The 19,758-nt window shown below is 40.5% G+C and overlaps 1 protein-coding gene and 2 long non-coding RNA genes across 3 annotated transcripts in view; 1 reads left to right on the forward strand and 2 right to left on the reverse strand.

Moving 5' to 3' along the window:
• Positions 1–19,758, forward strand: part of LOC123732224 (tripartite motif-containing protein 16) — a 185,853-nt gene that overhangs the window by 15,586 nt on the left and 150,509 nt on the right. The gene's annotated exons all lie outside the window — the stretch shown is intronic.
• Positions 4,345–4,868, reverse strand: LOC145863064 (uncharacterized). Its single transcript, XR_014382395.1, has 2 exons — positions 4,717–4,868; positions 4,345–4,606 (listed from the first exon to the last, which is right to left on the reverse strand). It is a non-coding gene; the product is annotated as an uncharacterized LOC145863064 (long non-coding RNA).
• Positions 5,410–7,609, reverse strand: LOC145863059 (uncharacterized). Its single transcript, XR_014382390.1, has 2 exons — positions 7,387–7,609; positions 5,410–7,111 (listed from the first exon to the last, which is right to left on the reverse strand). It is a non-coding gene; the product is annotated as an uncharacterized LOC145863059 (long non-coding RNA).

The raw sequence follows: 19,758 nt of genomic DNA on the forward strand, positions 1-19,758 counted from the left end.
GGTCCAGGTCAGTTTGTGCTGCCTTGTCAACTCATGTCTTACCAACTGGAATTTTGCAATACATCACTAACAGATCTGGGACCAGGTTAATGAACGGTCCGTTTTCTAATCTCAGTAAATGTCGTGATGGCGTCCGGTCTACGCCGCTCGTTGACTGTAACATTAGCTAAACGTGTCAGCACCTCTCCGCATTTCTCCTGTTTACGATTGGAAGGGATAATAGTTTTGTTTTTTATGAGCATGGGCTTGTTTCTATACAGCATATTATCGTTCATATTCCATTGACCCAGTTCAATGTTAACATCGATAGGTTTAGGCTACTACATGACACTCAAATTTTCCCTGTACCCATCATGAGGTTGCTACAACCTAGGCGATGAATCAAAGATTACAATGTAGGTGCACGCAGGTCGAGAGACAAATTGTCTTATCACCTTGATTACGCCAGTGACACATTAAAAACCGACCTTGCACACTCTTGCCTGCATCAAATCTAATCAAATAAAATTGTATTTGTCAAATGCGCCGAATACAACGGGTGTAGACCTTACCGTGAAATGCTTACTTTACAAACCCTTAACAAACAATGCAGTTTTAAGAAAATAAAGTTACAAAATAAACGAATGTAAAAAAAAATAAAAAAAGTAACACAATAAAAGAACAATAACGAGGCTATATACAGGGGGTACCGGTGCGGGTACGAGTTAGTCAAGGTAATTTGTACATGTAGGTAGGGGTGAAGTGAATATGCATAGATAATAAACATTGAGTAGCAGAAGCGTAAAAACAAAGGGGGGGTATGTGTCAATGTAAATAGACCGGGTAGCCATTTGATTAATTGTTCAGCAGTCTTATGGCTTGGGGGTAGAATCTGAGCCTTTTGGACCTATACTTGGTGCTCCGGTACCGCTTGTACTATGCCGTACGCGCTACCCTCTGTAGTTTCTCACGGTCGGATACCGAGCAGTTGCCATACCAGGCGGGGATGCAACCAGTCAGGATGCTCTCGATGGTGCAGCTGTAGAACTTTTTGAGGATCTGGGGACCCATGCCATATCTTTTCAGTCTCCTGAGGGGGAATAGGTTTTGTTGTGCCCTTTTCACAACTGTGTTTGGACCAGGATAGTTTGTTGTTGATGTGGACACCAAGAAAATTGAAACTCTCGACCCGCTCCACTACATCCCCGTCGATGTGAATGCGGGCGTGTTCGGCCCTCCTTTTCCTATAGTCCACGATCATCTCCTTTGTCTTTCTCACATTGAGGGAGAGGTTGTGGTCCTGGCACCACACTGCCAGTTCTCTGACCTCCTCCTTATAGGCTGTCTCATCATTGTCAGTGATTAGGCCTACCATTGACATTTACAATTAAGTCATTTAGCAGACACTCTTATAGTAGTGAATGCATACATTTCATACATTTTTTTCTCTGTACTGGTCCCCCGTGGGAATTGAACACACAACCCTGGCGTTGCAAACACCATGCTCTACCAACTGAGCCACACGGGACCTACCACAGTTGTGTCGTCAGCAAACTTAATGATGGTGTTGGAGTCGTGCCCGGCCACGCAGTCATGGGTGAACAGGGAGTACAGGAGGGGCCTAAGCACTCACCCCTGAGGGGTCCCCGTATTGAGGATCAGTGTGGCAGATGTGTTGTTACCTACTCTTACCACCAGGGGTCGGTGTCATAGAAATTCTAACCAGAAAGGGAGACTGCAGAATCTTTCAAACAACAATTGAATTATAAGATGGAGCAATTAACCTGCTGAGTTGTTAAGGACCAACGGTCAGAGTTCTACCTCTCCTTTTATCAATATGACAGTTGGCAGATGTGTAGAAACAGGGGCAGAACAGAGTATACAAAAGCTTGTCTTTGAAGATGGCTGACGTTGACGAGGGCTCACACGCACTAGATCAGCATTCAACACCATAGTACCCTCCAAGCTCATCATTAAGCTGGAGGCCCTGGGTCTGAACCCCGCCCTGTGCAACTGGATCCTAAACAACACCTCCGCCACGCTGATCCTCAACACTGGGGACCCACAAGGGTGCGTACTCAGCTCCCTCCTGTATTCCCTGTTCACCCATGACTGCGTGGCCATGCACGCCTCCAACTCAATCATCAGGTCTGCAGACGACACAACAGTAGTAGGCTTGATTACCAACAATGACGAGACAGGCTACAGGGAGGAGGTGAGGACTCTCAGAGTGTGTTGTCAGGAAAACAACCTCTCACTCAATGTCAACAAAACAAAGGAGATGATCGTGGACTTCAGAAAACAACAGAGGGAGCAGCTCCTATCCACATCGACGGGACCACAGTGGAGAATGTGGAAAGCTTCAAGTTACTCGGTGTACACATCACTGACAAACTGAAATGGTACTCTCACACAGACAGTGTGGTGAAGAAGGTGCAACAGTGCCTCTTCAACCTCAGGAGGCTGAAGAAATTTGCGTGGCACCTAAAACCCTCACAAACTTTATCAGATGCACAATTTAGAGCATCCTGTCTGGCTGTATCACCGCCTGGTATGGCAACTGCACCGCCCGCAACCGCAGGAGATTCCAGAGGGTGGTGCGGTCTGCCCAACGCATCACCGGGGATAAACTACCTGCCCTCCTGGACACCTACAGCACCTGATGTCACAGGAAGGCCAAAAATATCATCAAGGACAACAACCACCCGAGCCACTGCCTGTTCACCCCGCTATCATCCAGATGGTGAGGTCAGTATAGGTGCATCAAAGCCGGGACCGAGAGACTGAAAAACAGCTTCTATCTCAAGGCCATCAGACTGTTAAATAGCCATCACTAGCACATAGAGGCTGCTGCCTATATACAGTTGAAGTCGGAAGTTTACATACACCTTAGCCAAATACATTTAAACTCAGTTTTTCACAATTCCTGACATTTAATCCAAATAAAAATGTCCTGTTTTAGGTCAGTTAGGATCATCACTTTATTTTAATTAATTTGAAATGTCCGAATAATATTAGAGAGAATGATTTATTTCAGCTTGTATTTCTTTCATCACATTCCCAGTGGGTCAGAAGTTGACATATGCTCAATTAGTATTTGGTAGCATTGCCTTTAAATTGTTTAACTTGGGTCAAATGTTTCGGGTAGCCTTCCACAAGCTTCCCACAATAAGTTGGGTGAATTTTGGCCCATTCCTCCTGACAGAGCTGGTGTAACTGAGTCAGGTTTGTAGGCCTCCTTGCTCACACACGCTTTTTCGGTTCTGCCCACAAATTTTCTATGGGATTGAGGTCAGGGCTTTGTGATGGCCACTCCAATACCTTGACTTTTGTTGTCCTTATTAAGCTATTTTGCCACAACTTTGGAAGTATGCTTGGAGTCATTGTCCATTTGCAACCAAGCTTTAACTTCCTGACTGATGTCTTGAGATGTTGCTTCAATATATCCACCTAATTTTCCTTCTCATGATGCCATCTATTTTGTGAAGTGCACCAGTCCCTCCTACAGCAAAGCACCCCACAACATGATGCTGCCACCCCCGTGCTTCTTGGTTGGGATGGTGTTCTTCGGCTTGCAAGCCAACCCCCGTTTTCCTCCAAACATAATGATGGTCATTATGGCCAAACGGTTCTATTTTTGTTTCATCAGACCAGAGGACATTTCTCCAAAAAGTACAATCTTTGTCCCCATGTGCAGTTGCAAACCGTAGTCTGGCTTTTTTATGGCGGTTTTGGAGCAGTGGCTTTTTCCTTGCTGAGCGGCCTTTCAGGTTATGTCGAAATAGGACTCGTTTTACTGTGGATATAGATACTTTTGTACCTGTTTCCTCCATCATCTTCACAAGGTCCTTTGCTGTTGTTCTGGGATTGATTTGCACTACAGTATATACACACTCATCTCATATGTATATACTGTATTCTATACTATACTACTGTATCTTAGTCTATGTATTACTCATCTCATATGTATATACTGTATTCTATACTATACTACTGTGTCTTAGTCTATGTATTACTCATCTCATATGTATATACTGTATTCTATACTATACTACTGTGTCTTAGTCTATGTATTACTCATCTCATATGTATATACTGTATTCTATACTATACTACTGTGTCTTAGTCTATGCCGTTCTGACATTGTTCGCCCATTTATTTATATATTCTTAATTCCATTCCTATACTTAGATTTGTGTGTATTGTTAGATATTACTGCACTGATGGAGCTAGAAACACAAGCATTTTGCTACACCCGCAATAACATCTGCTAAACACTTGTAGGATGGATAAATAAGGCGTATTGAGCAGGGCTAGAGGCTCTACAGTGAAATAAGGCAATAATTTCTAACCAAAACAGAAATATGTTTTTAGTTAAATCATAGTTTATTCAGTTATATAGTTTCAAAAATAGGATTTTATTGGTCAGAGCCATCCTCCCTTCTGTGTAGCCAGATGAATCTTCCTGCTGAACAGCCAATCTCATCAAAGTGCTCAATGCTGCCTGGTGTGCTCTCTCTGGATTCACTGGGTGTCCAAGGATACCGCTGTGGAGCCCTGGTTGGTGGTGATCACGGGTCAATGCGGTTTCACATTGACGTTGCCACAGGATCCTGGATGGTACTTCCTGAATGAGAAGAATCAGAGGGGGTTGATTAGGTTGGAAATGTCATTACATGTTATCAGCTGTAACATTGTCTCAACAGTGATGAGTACCAAGTGCTGTACAGGACTTACAACACATTGAGATAGTACTGAAGCTTTGTGATGGGAAGATGTGGCTGTTACTTCAGTGGTGTGGAGGCTGCATTGTGGGGCCTGGTGGACTGACAGAGTTGGTGGGATGAGATGGGGGAGTCTGGAGGTCAAAACATGATGAACAAACAAAACAAGAAAGCTTCAGAAATACTGATTTAATACCAACTGTTAAAGTCTCAAATATATTTCAGGAAACTTTAGACACAGTTTGTTGTGATAAAAAAAAGATTTCCAACAGGTAAAACTGGGTTCAGCTGGATTAGACTGAATAAAAGTATGGTTGACTCCAATGTAATGTGTAAAGCAGTTGTGTTCCTTGTTGGCAGTGGAAGTTGGAACACACATCACCCCAATCATAACACCTACAGTACATTCTGCTACTTGTAAATCAAATTCCTCTAGATCTAGGATATGTGTTCAGTGTAACAGAGGTAGTATCACGTTGGCATTGGCGTCACTGGAGAAGAATCTGTACTTACCTGCTCTGTGGCCCCGACTGGTTCCTCCCAGAAGCGGAGGTGGAACAGTGTGGGGGATAATGAAGATGAATTTGTTGATATTTTATAACATTTTGGGATGTTTTATTTTGTTTTATTTGGACCCTCCACCACCCGCCCCTTCCATGAAGGACAACTTTTTAAAATAAATTCAATTAATCAAAGAATTTCCATGTTCAAATAATTTCAGAAAATGTTTCAGAAAATGTTTTTGAAAAAAATAGGTTTAGTCGTTTCATAAATTTGGAACAGTACTCCTGTTTATTTTCCCAGGTTCCCCCAACTAAAGGTGGCATAATCTGGCGGAAGTCTTTCCAAGTATTTAAGGAATCCATTGTCATTGCAATTAGGTTAATAAATATCATCCCTGGATTTCTGATTACCTCTGAAAATAATACCGCAACTAAAGCAGTGATGTCAAAACTATTATTTATACAAAGAAGTTTTTCTTGATTTCCAAAGATTATATCAGTGAGAGCAAGACAGAAATCTAGGTTCATCGATACCTTATTATCTAATGTACTATATGGGACATGATTTAAATGTTTTCCTTTAATTACAATATCAGATACATTAAGTTTGCCTCCCTGAATAGCATACGGGATAGTGTGTTCATTAATTCTGAGCTCAGTTTTAATATAGAAGTCATACCTATCTATTAAAGAAATATGACTCCCTGATATTATATAAATCGGGTCCGTTATATTTTGTATTTTTTCCTTATTTTTCCAGAAATACACAATTACGTTGACATAATCATACAAACTATTAATGTAAATCACATAGTTACTTTCTTGAAAGATGTTATTTTGTTTTAGGATTATTATTTTTTTAAATACAGTATTTTCATTAAAAGGACCTATGAAGTCTAATTTGAGTTTACAACTGTCTTTCGAGAAATCCAGGTTAAAGTTTGGTTTAGTAATATTCATAGTAATTTGTTTATTTTGTCTACCGTACTGCATTATCATAATGATACATGTTTCATTGTTAATTAAATTAATGAAAGAAAATTAATGAGAAGTTATTTCAGTAAATGTTTCAGAAAATGTTTTTGAAAAAAATAGGTTTAGTCGTTTCATAAATTTGGGACAGCACTCCTGTTTATTTTCCCAGGTTCCCCCAGCTAAAGGTGGCATAATCTGGCGGAAGTCTTTCCAAGTATTTAAGGAATCCATTGTCATTGCAATTAGGTTAATAAATATCATCTCTGGATTTCTGATTACCTCTGAAAATAATACCGCAACTAAAGCAGTGATGTTAAAATGATTATTTATACAAAGAAGTTTTTCTTGATTTCCAAAGATTATATCAGTGAGAGCAAGACAGAAATCTAGGTTCATCGATACCTTATTATCTAATGTACTATATGGGACATGATTTAAATGTTTTCCTTTAATTACAATATCAGATACATTAAGTTTTCCTTCCTGAATTGCAAGTTCAATATCGTTATCATTAATTCTGAGCTCAGTTTTAATGTAGAAATCATTCCTATCTATTAAAGAAATATAACACCCTGATATTATATAAATTGGGTCCGTTATATTTTGTATTTTTTCCTTATTTTTCCAGAAATACTCAATTACGTTGACATAATCATAGAAACTAGTGATGTAAATCACATAGTTACTTTCAAATGTGTTATTTGGTTTTTGGAAAGTAATTTTTTTAAATACAGTATTTTCATTAAAAGGACCTATAAAGTCTAATAAGGCTCTCTTCTCTTTCGAGAATTTCTCCTTTAGGCTAAGTGTAGAAATATGAATTTCTTTTGTTTTTTTTCCGTACTTCATTGTTATAATGACACATTTTTCTTTGACATTTTCCTCAACTTTTACTTTAATGCCAAAATGTTGGTTTTCATCTTCATTATCCTGAAAAAAATGAATAAAAAAACCAGAACAGAATTTGTTTAACCTTGTTTTTACATTAAACACAAAGAGGAAGTGAGTGAAATGATTTTCAATCATACGACGACAAACACAAGCAGTATCTGTAACAGCACCGTTTCTAGACAGACAACAGAGGATGTTCATGATGTTTTGATAAACAGACTATTAGAATTAGAATATAGGTTAACATAAACATTACCTCTTCAGTTATTAACTTTCATAAGAAATTCTCCAAATTAGTTTTAAAATAATCTTACCCTCATCACGCTCCAACTCCGCAAATGTTTGTATTAAAACGCCCGGATAAGTTCTAGATGTGACTCTACTGAAAAGGATAATCTTTGAACACCAGTTTATGTCAAAAATTTCCATAAAGTGTTGTTCACTTGGGAGTACTGTTGGGTATTTATCAGCTTAATCAGGTGATCAAACAGGATGTGGGTGTGTCGGGTGTGGATGCGTGTTCCATCTTGCCTGTCTGTTCAGTTTCCTGACAGAGCTAAATGTATTTGTAAAATCACTACACACTTCACGTAAAAGATTAGGCATTAAAATAATTGAAGAACACTATTTTAATCTTCAGGATCACTTTCCTGTCTTCAAACAGGAATACTGTTTGATAACCCACGACAGACAGACGGCTATTTCTGAGATTACAGGTGTTTGCACAATGTTTGCACAATGGCCTTCCCATTTCATATACAATGCCTTCAGAAAGTATTCACACACCTTGAATTTTTACACATTTTGTTGTCTTACAGACTGAATTTGAAACTTTTTCAATAAATTAAATTAATCAATCAAATGTTCACATTTCACTGAGAATTTATTTCAGAACAATGTTGTGGAAAATGTTATTGAAAAAAAAGCATGAGTTGTTTTGTACATTTGGGAAAGTACTCGGGTTTATTTCCCAGGTTCCCCAGATAGAGGTGGCAGGTGCTGGTTGAAGTCTCTCCAACTATGTCAGGAATCCATTGTCATTGTGGTACCAGCCGCTTGACGACCGCGCAACAGGCAGTTCTGGGAAACAGATGAACATTTCTGAGAAGTCACACCCTTTACTTGACATACTGTAATAAATGATTGATTGGTTATGTACAAGCTGTGCTATGCAGATGCAGCATTCAGTGGTCTGAATAAACTTGGTTTGAGCTTTTCTCTGCATCTGTTTGAGTTCATACTCTGTTCACAACCTAACACCTTGCTTCAATGTATTTACTTTAATGCCTAAATGTTCTTATTCATCTTCAGAATTAAAATTACATTAACCTTGTTTTCACATTAAACTAACATAAAGAAAAGGGTGGTGACATTGTCACAGATTATGTCGTACTCGTCGCTGAAAATGTCATACTGGATAGAGAAGGACCAAGGCGCAGCGGGTATGTGGATACTCATTCTTTTAATTGGAAAATGAAAAGCATCCACAGGGAAAAACAAAATGACTCGCCAGAGCTGCCTGCCCGCCAGAATTACTTTCCCCAGAGCTGCCTGCCCGCCAGAATTACTTTCCCCAGAGCTGCCTGCCCGCCAGAATTACTTTCCCCAGAGCTGCCTGCCCGCCAGAATTACTTTCCCCAGAGCTGCCTGCCCGCCAGAATTACTTTCCCCAGAGCTGCCTGCCCGCCAGAATTACTTTCCCCAGAGCTGCCTGCCCGCCAGAATTACTTTCCCCAGAGCTGCCTGCCCGCCAGAATTACTTTCCCCAGAGCTGCCTGCCCGCCAGAATTACTTTCCCCAGAGCTGCCTGCCCGCCAGAATTACTTTCCCCAGAGCTGCCTGCCCGCCAGAATTACTTTCCCCAGAGCTGCCTGCCCGCCAGAATTACTTTCCCCAGAGCTGCCTGCCCGCCAGAATTACTTTCCCCAGAGCTGCCTGCCCGCCAGAATTACTTTCCCCAGAGCTGCCTGCCCGCCAGAATTACTTTCCCATTGTTCCTCAACTGTAATGTATGATACACCATTTTCTATCTCTGTGTCTCTACTTTTATTCAATGTAAAAAACACAATTTCAAATTTTGCTACGTCGAATCGAGCCTGGTCGGTCCCAGTTGTCATCTCATTGTTACTTAGGGAGCTCGGTCTATTATACAGACAGTAGGTGAGTTCTGTCCCAGGTAGATGCAAAAATATGGTAACTTTCCCCAACATTCTTTGAAAACCCAGTTGGGAGATTCACAGTATCGGGAAGGAATAAGCAGGACATTTTTGAAAACTGGGGATTTTGGGAAACTTACTGGACTGTGTGCATGTTTATATTACTGCCTAGCACCAAAATCTATTTCATCTGATCGTGGTCTTTAATTTAGAAAACAATTAGTTGTGTGAAGTGTTAGTAGAGTACTGGAACCTGTATGCTCCGGTGTAAACTGAAGCTGTCTTGACTACAATTGTCTAAATACACGTACAATGTTTTCTCTTGCTAATCCATGCAGGTTTGTCATCTGACTTCCAAGATAGATACAACCATACTCCAAGGCAGGACATTTCCCCACATCCAGGTTGAGGCCTGCTACCAGCAGGAACACGGAGCACCTAATATCTTTTAGCCTAGAAACATACAATATGTTGTTGCCTTACCAACCAGCAATATGTAACTTTTTGGGCGACCAGAACAAATTCACATAGAAACATTGAGTTATAGATCTTTCATTTCTAATTTAAAGCAAGTCTAATCAGCTGTAGATGTGTTCTATATGCACTATTTCTATGTTTCCTGTTCTTAAGTTTCGTTTCTGCATCTTACTGTCAGTTTTGTACACCAGCTTCGAACATATGAAAATACAATATTTTTGGTTATGGAAAATATATTTCACAGCGGTTCATATGGTATAATGATTCTCTACACAATTACTGCTTGTGTTGTCACAAACTGAAATTAGGCCTACCATTACAATTTTAGCAACCAGTAAATGGCAGAGCAATTTCTGCATATTGCACCTTTAAGTAACCTTCTGTCTTATGTAACCATACAAACATAACATATCATACTAATCTATCTGAGTGTCCTGGATTTACATTTACTATGAGACCAGGCTGTCTACACACAGTGACACAGTGCATCTAGTCTATGAGACCAGGCTGTCTATACACAGTGACACAGTGCATCTAGTCTATGAGACCAGGCTGTCTAAACACAGTGACACAGTGCATCTAGTCTATGAGACCAGGCTGTCTACACACAGTGACACAGTGCATCTAGTCTGTGAGACCAGGCTGTCAACACACAGTGACACAGTACATCTAGTCTATGAGACCAGGCTGTCTACACACAGTGACACAGTGCATCTAGTCTGTGAGACCAGGCTGTCTACACACAGTGGCACAGTGCATCTAGTCTGTGAGACCAGGCTGTCTACACACAGTGGCACAGTGCATCTAGTCTATGAGACCAGGCTGTCTACACACAGTGACACAGTGCATCTAGTCTGTGAGACCAGGCTGTCTACACACAGTGGCACAGTGCATCTAGTCTGTGAGACCAGGCTGTCTACACACAGTGACACAGTGCGTCTAGTCTATGAGACCAGGCTGTCTATACACAGTACATCTAAATCAAATCAAATCAAATGTATTTATAAAGCCATTCTTACATCAGCTGATGTCACAAAGTGCTGTACAGAAACCCAGCCTAAAACCCCAAACATCAAGCAATGCAGGTGCAGAAGCACGGTGGCTAGGAAAAACTCCCTAGAAAGGCCAGAACCTAGGATGAAACCTAGTGAGGAACCAGGCTATGAGGGGCCAGCCCTCTTCTGGCTGTGCCGGTTGGAGATTATAACAGAACATGGCCCAGATGTTCAATTGTTCAAAGATGACCAGCAACAGGTCAGTACCTCAGGAGTAAATGTCAGTTGGCATTTCATAGGCGATCATTCAGAGTATCTCTACCGCACCTGCGGTCTCTAGAGAGTTGAAAACAGCAGGTCTGGGACAGCTTGCACATCCGGTGAACAGGTCAGGGTTCCATAGCCGCAGGCAGAACAGTTGAAACTGAAGCAGCAGCATGGCCAGGTGGACTGGAGACAGCAAGGAGTCATCAGTCCAGGTAGTCCTCAGGCATGGTCCTAGGGCTCAGGTCCTCTGAGAGAGAAAGAAAGAGAGAAAGAAAGAGAGAGAAAGAGAGACAGAATTAGAGAATTAGAGAGAGCATACATAAATTCATACAGGGCACCGGATAAGACAGGAGAAATACTCCAGATATAACAGACTGACCCAAGCCCCCCGACACATAAACTACTGCATAAATACTGGAGGCTGAGACAGGAGGGGTCGGGAGACACTGTGGCCCCGGACAGGGCCCCCGGACAGTGCCAAACTGGCAGGATATAATCCCACCCACTTTGTCAAAGCACAGCCCCCACACCCCTAGAGGGATAGCTTCAACCACCAACTTACCATCCTTAGACAAGGCCGAGTATAGCCCACAAAGATCTCCACCACGGTACAACCCAAGGGGGGTTGCCAACCCGGACAGGAAGATCACGTCAGTGACTCAACCCACTCAAGTGACGCAACCCTCCTAGGGACGGCATGGAAGAGCACCAGTAAGCCAGTGACTCAGCCCCTGTAATAGGGTTAGAGGCAGAGAATCCCAGTGGAGAGAGGGGAGCCGGCCAGGCAGAGACAGCAAGGGCAGTTTGTTGCTCCAGTGCCTTTCCGTTCATCTTCACACTCCTGGGCCAGAGTACAATCAAAGGACCTACTGAATTAATGAGTCTTTAATAAAGACTTAAAGGTCAAGACCGAGTCTACGTCTCTCACATGGATAGGCAGACCATTCCATAAAAATTGAGCTCTACAGGAGAAAGCCCTGCCTGTAGCTGTTTGCTTAGAAATTCTAGGGACAGTAAGGAGGCCTGCGTCTTGTGACCGTAGCGTACGTGTAGGTATGTACGTGTTACGTTCCCCAGGTTCTTTGTATGTGTGTGTTTCAGGATGGCTTTCTGAAATTCTAAGCAGCTGATTGGTCGGCCCCATTGCAGATTGGAGCTCTGACCCCGCCCTCTCGTTAGGAGATACAGTTGTCTGCAATTACCGACTCCTTAGGCAGCTTTAAATGACAGTGTTCCTTTGTTAGGAGAGAGCTTCTTGGTATGTCCTGTGTTTCGTTGTTGGTCTGTATGAATTTTGGTAAAGTATTTTGTAGCCGGTCCTGCTGACGTTTGTTACTGTAACCAAAAACAGTGAAATTGTTCACTTTATGTTTGTATTATTCTGTTTCATTTGTTCCCAGGGGGGAAGGGAAAGGCACCTTGGGATTGCTAAGGCAAGAGGCCTGCGGGCATACATATACTCGTAGTATTTACTAAGTCTATGCATACTAGGTAAGACCTGGGCAGACCATCCCCTGTATTTTGGTTAGTGCGCCAGGTGGTCCGAGTTACGTAAGTAGTGGGTAGGTAGGTAAGGTAGGAGAAGGGGCTCTTTATTTTTTACTTTCTTTGCTTTGGTTCCGTCCAGCCCCTTTTCCCCAAATTACCGTGTGAACGAAATAAATCCCCTGTAAACGGCACTAATCTCTGCCTCTGTCATCCTTACCTGTACCTACAATCCCATATCTCTTTCCCTCAACGGGGAGTTGAGTTGTAGCAGGGTGTTGCGTTCCCTCTTCCAAGAAGCGTGCGTAACAGTACGGCAGGACCAAATCGGAAAGATAGGTAGGAGCAAGCCCATGTAATGCTTTGTAGGTTAGCAGTAAAACCTTGAAATCAGCCTTTGCCTTAAAACCTGTTATGGATAGGGGGCAGTATTTTCAAGGCCGGATAAAAAACATACCCGATTTAATCTGGTTATTACTCCTGCCCAGAAACTAGAATATGCATATAATTAGTAGCTTTGGATAGAAAACACTCCAAAGTTTCTAAAACTGTTTGAATGGTGTCTGTGAGTATAACAGAACTCAAATGGCAGGCCAAAACCTGAGAAGATTCTGTACAGGAAGTACCCTGTCTGACCATTTCTTGGCCTTCTTTGTCATCTCTATCCAAAACAAAGGATCTCTGCTGTAACGTGACACTTTCTAAGGCTCCCCTAGGCTCTCAGAAGGCGCCAGAACATTGAATGATGACTCTGCAGTTACTGGCTGAAAAACAGTAGCGCATTTGGTAAGTGGTCGATCTGAGAACAATGAGACTGGCGTGCGGGTGCACGTGAAGAGTCCATTTTAGATTTTGAGTCTTTGAACGGAAAGGACGTCTCCCGGTCGGAATATTATCGCTTTTTTACGAGAAAAATCAAATAAAAATTTATTTTAAACAGCGTTTGACATGCTTCGAAGTACGGTAATGGAATATTTAGATTTTTTTTGTCACGATAAGCGTCAGCGCATCACCCTTCGTTACCCTTCGGATAGTGTCTTGAACGCACGAACAAAACACCGCTATTTGGATATAACTATGGATTATTTGGAACCAAACCAACATTTGTTGTTGAAGTAGAAGTCCTGGGAGTGCATTCTGACGAAGAACAGCAAAGGTAATCCAATTTTTCTTATAGTAAATCTGAGTTTGGTGAGTACCAAACTTGGTGGGTGTCAAAATAGCTAGCCTGTGATAGCCGGGCTAACTACTCAGAATATTGCAAAATGTGCTTTCACCGAAAAGCTATTTTAAAATCGGACACCGCGATTGCATAAAGGAGTTCTGTAGCTATAATTCTTAAAATAATTGTTATGTTTTTTGTGAACGTTTATCGTGAGTAATTTAGTAAATTCACCGGAAGTGTTCGGTGGGAATGCTAGTTCTGAACGTCACATGCTAATGTAAAAAGCTGGTTTTTGATATAAATATGAACTTGATTGAACAAAACATGCATGTATTGTATAACATAATGTCCTAGGAGTGTCATCTGATGAAGATCATCAAAGGTTAGTGCTGCATTTAGCTGTGGTTTGGGTTTATGTGACATTATATGCTAGCTTGAAAAATGGGTGTCTGATTATTTCTGGCTGGGTACTCTGCTGACATAATCTAATATTTTGCTTTCGTTGTAAAGCCTTTTTGAAATCGGACAGTGTGGTTAGATTAACGAGAGTCTTGTCTTTAAAATGGTGTAAAATAGTCATATGTTTGAGAAATTGAAGCGCTAACATGACCCGCCAAACCGCGTTTCTTAACACAGACCTCTTCAGTTAACTTTCATAAAAAATGCTCAAAATGAGTTTTAAAAGTATCTTACCCCTATTTTGTGCTCCACCTCCACAATTATAAGTATTAAAAACACTAGATAAGATGTCAATGTGAACAGATGTGTGAAATGCAGTCATTTGGGATGTGGTGTTACCCTCAAAGGGCATGATCATCATTTCCACAACTTCTCAGTATTATTATTCCAGTATTATTATTCCAACCTCATAGCGTGGAAATATATATATATACCAGTTATGCTCATTTGGATCACCAGGCTGCTGATGTCATGCTGTCTGACGTTTTTGTGTTTATACTTTTTCATAACGACAACTACAGGTTTGATGTCAGACTACAATATAATGTTCATGATGTCAATGCGACAACTGTCTACAGACATGTCAATAGATGTAGTATAAACCAGTCTTTAGTCTTGAAATCTTTGGTTGTTTAGTACACTACTGTTCTCACTCTGTTTAGCACATGGCCTCACATGTGAATCCTTAATTAACCTCTTGGGGCTAGGTGGGACGCTAGCGTGCCACCCGTGGTGCACTCCATCAACAGCAGGTGCATTTCAAGAGCGGCAAATTTGAATCCAAATAAATGTCAAAATTCAAATTTTTCAAAAATACAACTATGTTACACCATTTGAAAGATAAACATCTCCTTAACCTCTTGGGGCTAGGTGGGACGCTAGCGTGCCACCTGTGGTGCACTCCATCAACAGCAGGTGCATTTCAAGAGCGGCAAATTTGAATCCAAATAAATGTCAAAATTCAAATTTTTCAAAAATACAACTATGTTACACCATTTGAAAGATAAACATCTCCTTAATCTAACCACGTTTTACGATTTCAAAAAGGTTTTACGGCGAAAGCATAAATTTAGAGTATGTTAGGACAGTACATTTACAAGAGTTGTGTGTAATGTTTTGTCAAGTCAAAGACAGGGTCACCAAAACCATAAAACCAGCTAAAATGATACACTAACCTTTTACAATCTCCATCAGATGACACTCCTAGGACATTATGTTAGACAATGCATGCATTTTTAGTTCTATCAAGTTCATATTTATATACAAAAACAGCGTTTTACTATGGCATTGATGTTGAGGAAATCGTTTCCCTCCAATAACCGGCAGTCAAGTCAGCGTCAGAAATTAAATAATTAAAATTAGAAAACATTGTTAAAATATTATATTGTCATTTAAAGAATTATAGATTTACATCTTTTGAACGCAATCAACTTGCCAGATTTAAAAATAACCTTACTGGGAAATCACACTTTGCAATAATCTGAGCACTGTGCCCAGAAAAATACGCGTTGCGATACAGACTAGACGTCATGTTGGGGAGATCTAAAATCGAAAATACTATGTAAATAATCCATTACCTTTGATTCTCTTCATCAGATGTCACTTCCAGGTATCACAGGTCCATAACGAATGTAGTTTTGTTCAAAAAAGCTCATCATTTATGTCCAAAAATCTCCGTCTCGTTAGCACATGATGTAAGCCAGCCGGACTTCTCGTCATGAACGAGGGGAAAAAATATATTTCCGTTCGTTCAAACATGTCAAACGTTGTATAGCATAAATCATTAGGGCCTTTTTTAACCAGAACATGAATAATATTCAAGGTGGACGAATGCATAGCCTTTTATAACGTATTGGAACGAGGGTACCCAACATGAAGTAGCGCGCCAGGTGTCTAATGGGACATCACCGTTCCATGGCTCTTGTTCGGTCAGATCTCCCTCCAGAAGACTCAAAACACTTTGTAAAGGCTGGTGACATCTAGTGGAAGCAATAGGAAGTGCCAAAATATTCCTAAACCCCTGTGTCTTTCAATGGGATAGCTTTAAAGTCAATACAACACATCAGGTATCCACTTCCTGTCAGAAAATGTCTCAGGGTTTTGCCTGCCAAATGAGTTCTGTTATACTCACAGACACCATTCAAACAGTTTTGGAAACTTTAGAGTGTTTTCTATCCATATATAATAAGTATATGCATATTCTAGTTACTGGGTAGGATTAGTAACCAGATTAAATCGGGTACATTTTTTTTATCCAGACGTGCAAATGCTGCCCCCTAGACCCAACAGGTTAATCTAACCACGTTTTACGATTTCAAAAAGGTTTTACGGCGAAAGCATAAATTTAGAGTATGTTAGGACAGTACATTTACAAGAGTTGTGTGTAATGTTTTGTCAAGTCAAAGACAGGGTCACCAAAACCATAAAACCAGCTAAAATGATGCACTAACCTTTTACAATCTCCATCAGATGACACTCCTAGGACATTATGTTAGACAATGCATGCATTTTTAGTTCTATCAAGTTCATATTTATATCCAAAAACAGCGTTTTACTATGGCATTGATGTTGAGGAAATCGTTTCCCTCCAATAACCGGCAGTCAAGTCAGCGTCACAAATTAAATAATTAAAATTAGAAAACATTGGTAAAATATTATATTGTCATTTAAAGAATTATAGATTTACATCTCTTGAACGCAATCAACTTGCCAGATTTAAAAATAACCTTACTGGGAAATCACACTTTGCAATAATCTGAGCACTGCGCCCAGAAATATACGCGTTGCGATACAGACTAGACGTCATGTTGGGGAGATCTAAAATCGAAAATACTATGTAAATAATCCATTACCTTTGATTCTCTTCATCAGATGTCACTTCCAGGTATCACAGGTCCATAACGAATGTAGTTTTGTTCAAAAAAGCTCATCATTTATGTCCAAAAATCTCCGTCTCGTTAGCACATGATGTAAGCCAGCCGGACTTCTCGTCATGAACGAGGGGAAAAAATATATTTCCGTTCGTTCAAACATGTCAAACGTTGTATAGCATAAATCATTAGGGCCTTTTTTAACCAGAACATGAATAATATTCAAGGTGGACGAATGCATACTCTTTCATAACGTATTGGAACGAGGGTACCCAACATGAACTCGCGCGCCAGGTGTCTAATGGGACATCACCGTTCCATGGCTCTTGTTCGGTCAGATCTCCCTCCAGAAGACTCAAAACACTTTGTAAAGGCTGGTGACATCTAGTGGAAGCAATAGGAAGTGCCAAAATATTCCTAAACCCCTGTGTTTTTCAATGGGATAGGTTTAAAGTCAATACAACACATCAGGTATCCACTTCCTGTCAGAAAATGTCTCAGGGTTTTGCCTGCCAAATGAGTTCTGTTATACTCACAGACACCATTCAAACAGTTTTGGAAACTTTAGAGTGTTTTCTATCCATATATAATAAGTATATGCATATTCTAGTTACTGGGTAGGATTAGTAACCAGATTAAATCGGGTACATTTTTTTTATCCAGACGTGCAAATGCTGCCCCCTAGACCCAACAGGTTAAAGAGATGGGTGGGGTCGATACTGAATGAGGGTAGACAAAGAACAGCTCTCCAGTAGGTTTCCCAAACATGCAAGGGCCATTTCCTCAAATGTGGGGTTACAAGTTTATCAACATTCAAAGCAGAATTACTTTCCCATTGTTCCTCAACTGTAGTGTATGATATACTATTTTCTATCTCTGAGTCTCCACTTTTATTCAATGTCAAAAACACAATTTCAAATATTGATACATAAGACCGAATAGAGCCGATAGGTCACAGTTGTCATCTCATTGTTACTTAGGGAGCTCGATCTATTATATAGACAGTGGGTGAGTTCTGTCCCGGGTAGATGCAAAAATCTGGTAACTTCCCCAACATTCTTTGAAAACCCGGTTGGAAGATTTACGGAATCTCGAGGGAATAAGATCATTTTTTTGGTGCCAACCTGTCACTCAATCATTGGAACTTTTTTGATATTTTTATACCAGGGACATAAAACAAAAAATGAAATTTGAAATGAGCGGGTTAACCTCTTGGGGCTAGGTGGGACGCTAGCGTGCCACCCGTGGTGCACTCCATCAACAGCAGGTGCATTTCAAGAGCGGCAAATTTGAATCCAAATAAATGTCAAAATTCAAATTTTTCAAAAATACAACTATGTTACACCATTTGAAAGATAAACATCTCCTTAATCTAACCACGTTTTACGATTTCAAAAAGGTTTTACGGCGAAAGCATAAATTTAGAGTATGTTAGGACAGTACATTTACAAGAGTTGTGTGTAATGTTTTGTCAAGTCAAAGACAGGGTCACCAAAACCATAAAACCAGCTAAAATGATGCACTAACCTTTTACAATCTCCATCAGATGACACTCCTAGGACATTATGTTAGACAATGCATGCATTTTTAGTTCTATCAAGTTCATATTTATATCCAAAAACAGCGTTTTACTATGGCATTGATGTTGAGGAAATCGTTTCCCTCCAATAACCGGCAGTCAAGTCAGCGTAACAAATTAAATAATTAAAATTAGAAAACATTGGTAAAATATTATATTGTCATTTAAAGAATTATAGATTTACATCTCTTGAACGCAATCAACTTGCCAGATTTAAAAATAACCTTACTGGGAAATCACACTTTGCAATAATCTGAGCACTGCGCCCAGAAAAATACGCGTTGCGATACAGACTAGACGTCATGTTGGGGAGATCTAAAATCGAAAATACTATGTAAATAATCCATTACCTTTGATTCTCTTCATCAGATGTCACTTCCAGGTATCACAGGTCCATAACGAATGTAGTTTTGTTCAAAAAAGCTCATCATTTATGTCCAAAAATCTCCGTCTCGTTAGCACATGATGTAAGCCAGCCGGACTTCTCGTCATGAACGAGGGGAAAAAATATATTTCCGTTCGTTCAAACATGTCAAACGTTGTATAGCATAAATCATTAGGGCCTTTTTTAACCAGAACATGAATAATATTCAAGGTGGACGAATGCATACTCTTTTATAACGTATTGGAACGAGGGTACCCAAGATGAACTCGCGCGCAAGGTGTCTAATGGGCCATCATCGTTCCATGGCTCTTGTTCGGTCAGATCTCCCTCCAGAAGACTCAAAACACTTTGTAAAGGCTGGTGACATCTAGTGGAAGCAATAGGAAGTGCCAAAATATTCCTAAACCCCTGTGTTTTTCAATGGGATAGGTTTAAAGTCAATACAACACATCAGGTATCCACTTCCTGTCAGAAAATGTCTCAGGGTTTTGCCTGCCAAATGAGTTCTGTTATACTCACAGACACCATTCAAACAGTTTTGGAAACTTTAGAGTGTTTTCTATCCATATATAATAAGTATATGCATATTCTAGTTACTGGGTAGGATTAGTAACCAGATTAAATCGGGTAATCAAAGGTAATGGATTATTTACATAGTATTTTCGATTTTAGATCTCCCCAACATGGCGGCTAGTCTGTATCGCAACGCGTATTTTTCTGGGCGCAGTGCTCTTTTTTTATCCAGACGTGCAAATGCTGCCCCCTAGACCCAACAGGTTAACCTGTTGGGGCTAGGGGGCAGTATTTGCACGGCTGGATAAAAAAATGTACCCGATTTAATCTGGTTA

The sequence above is a fragment of the Salmo salar genome, chromosome 23, assembly GCF_965601325.2.
Source record: "Salmo salar chromosome 23, fSalSal1, whole genome shotgun sequence".
Classification (NCBI taxonomy): domain Eukaryota; kingdom Metazoa; phylum Chordata; class Actinopteri; order Salmoniformes; family Salmonidae; genus Salmo; species Salmo salar.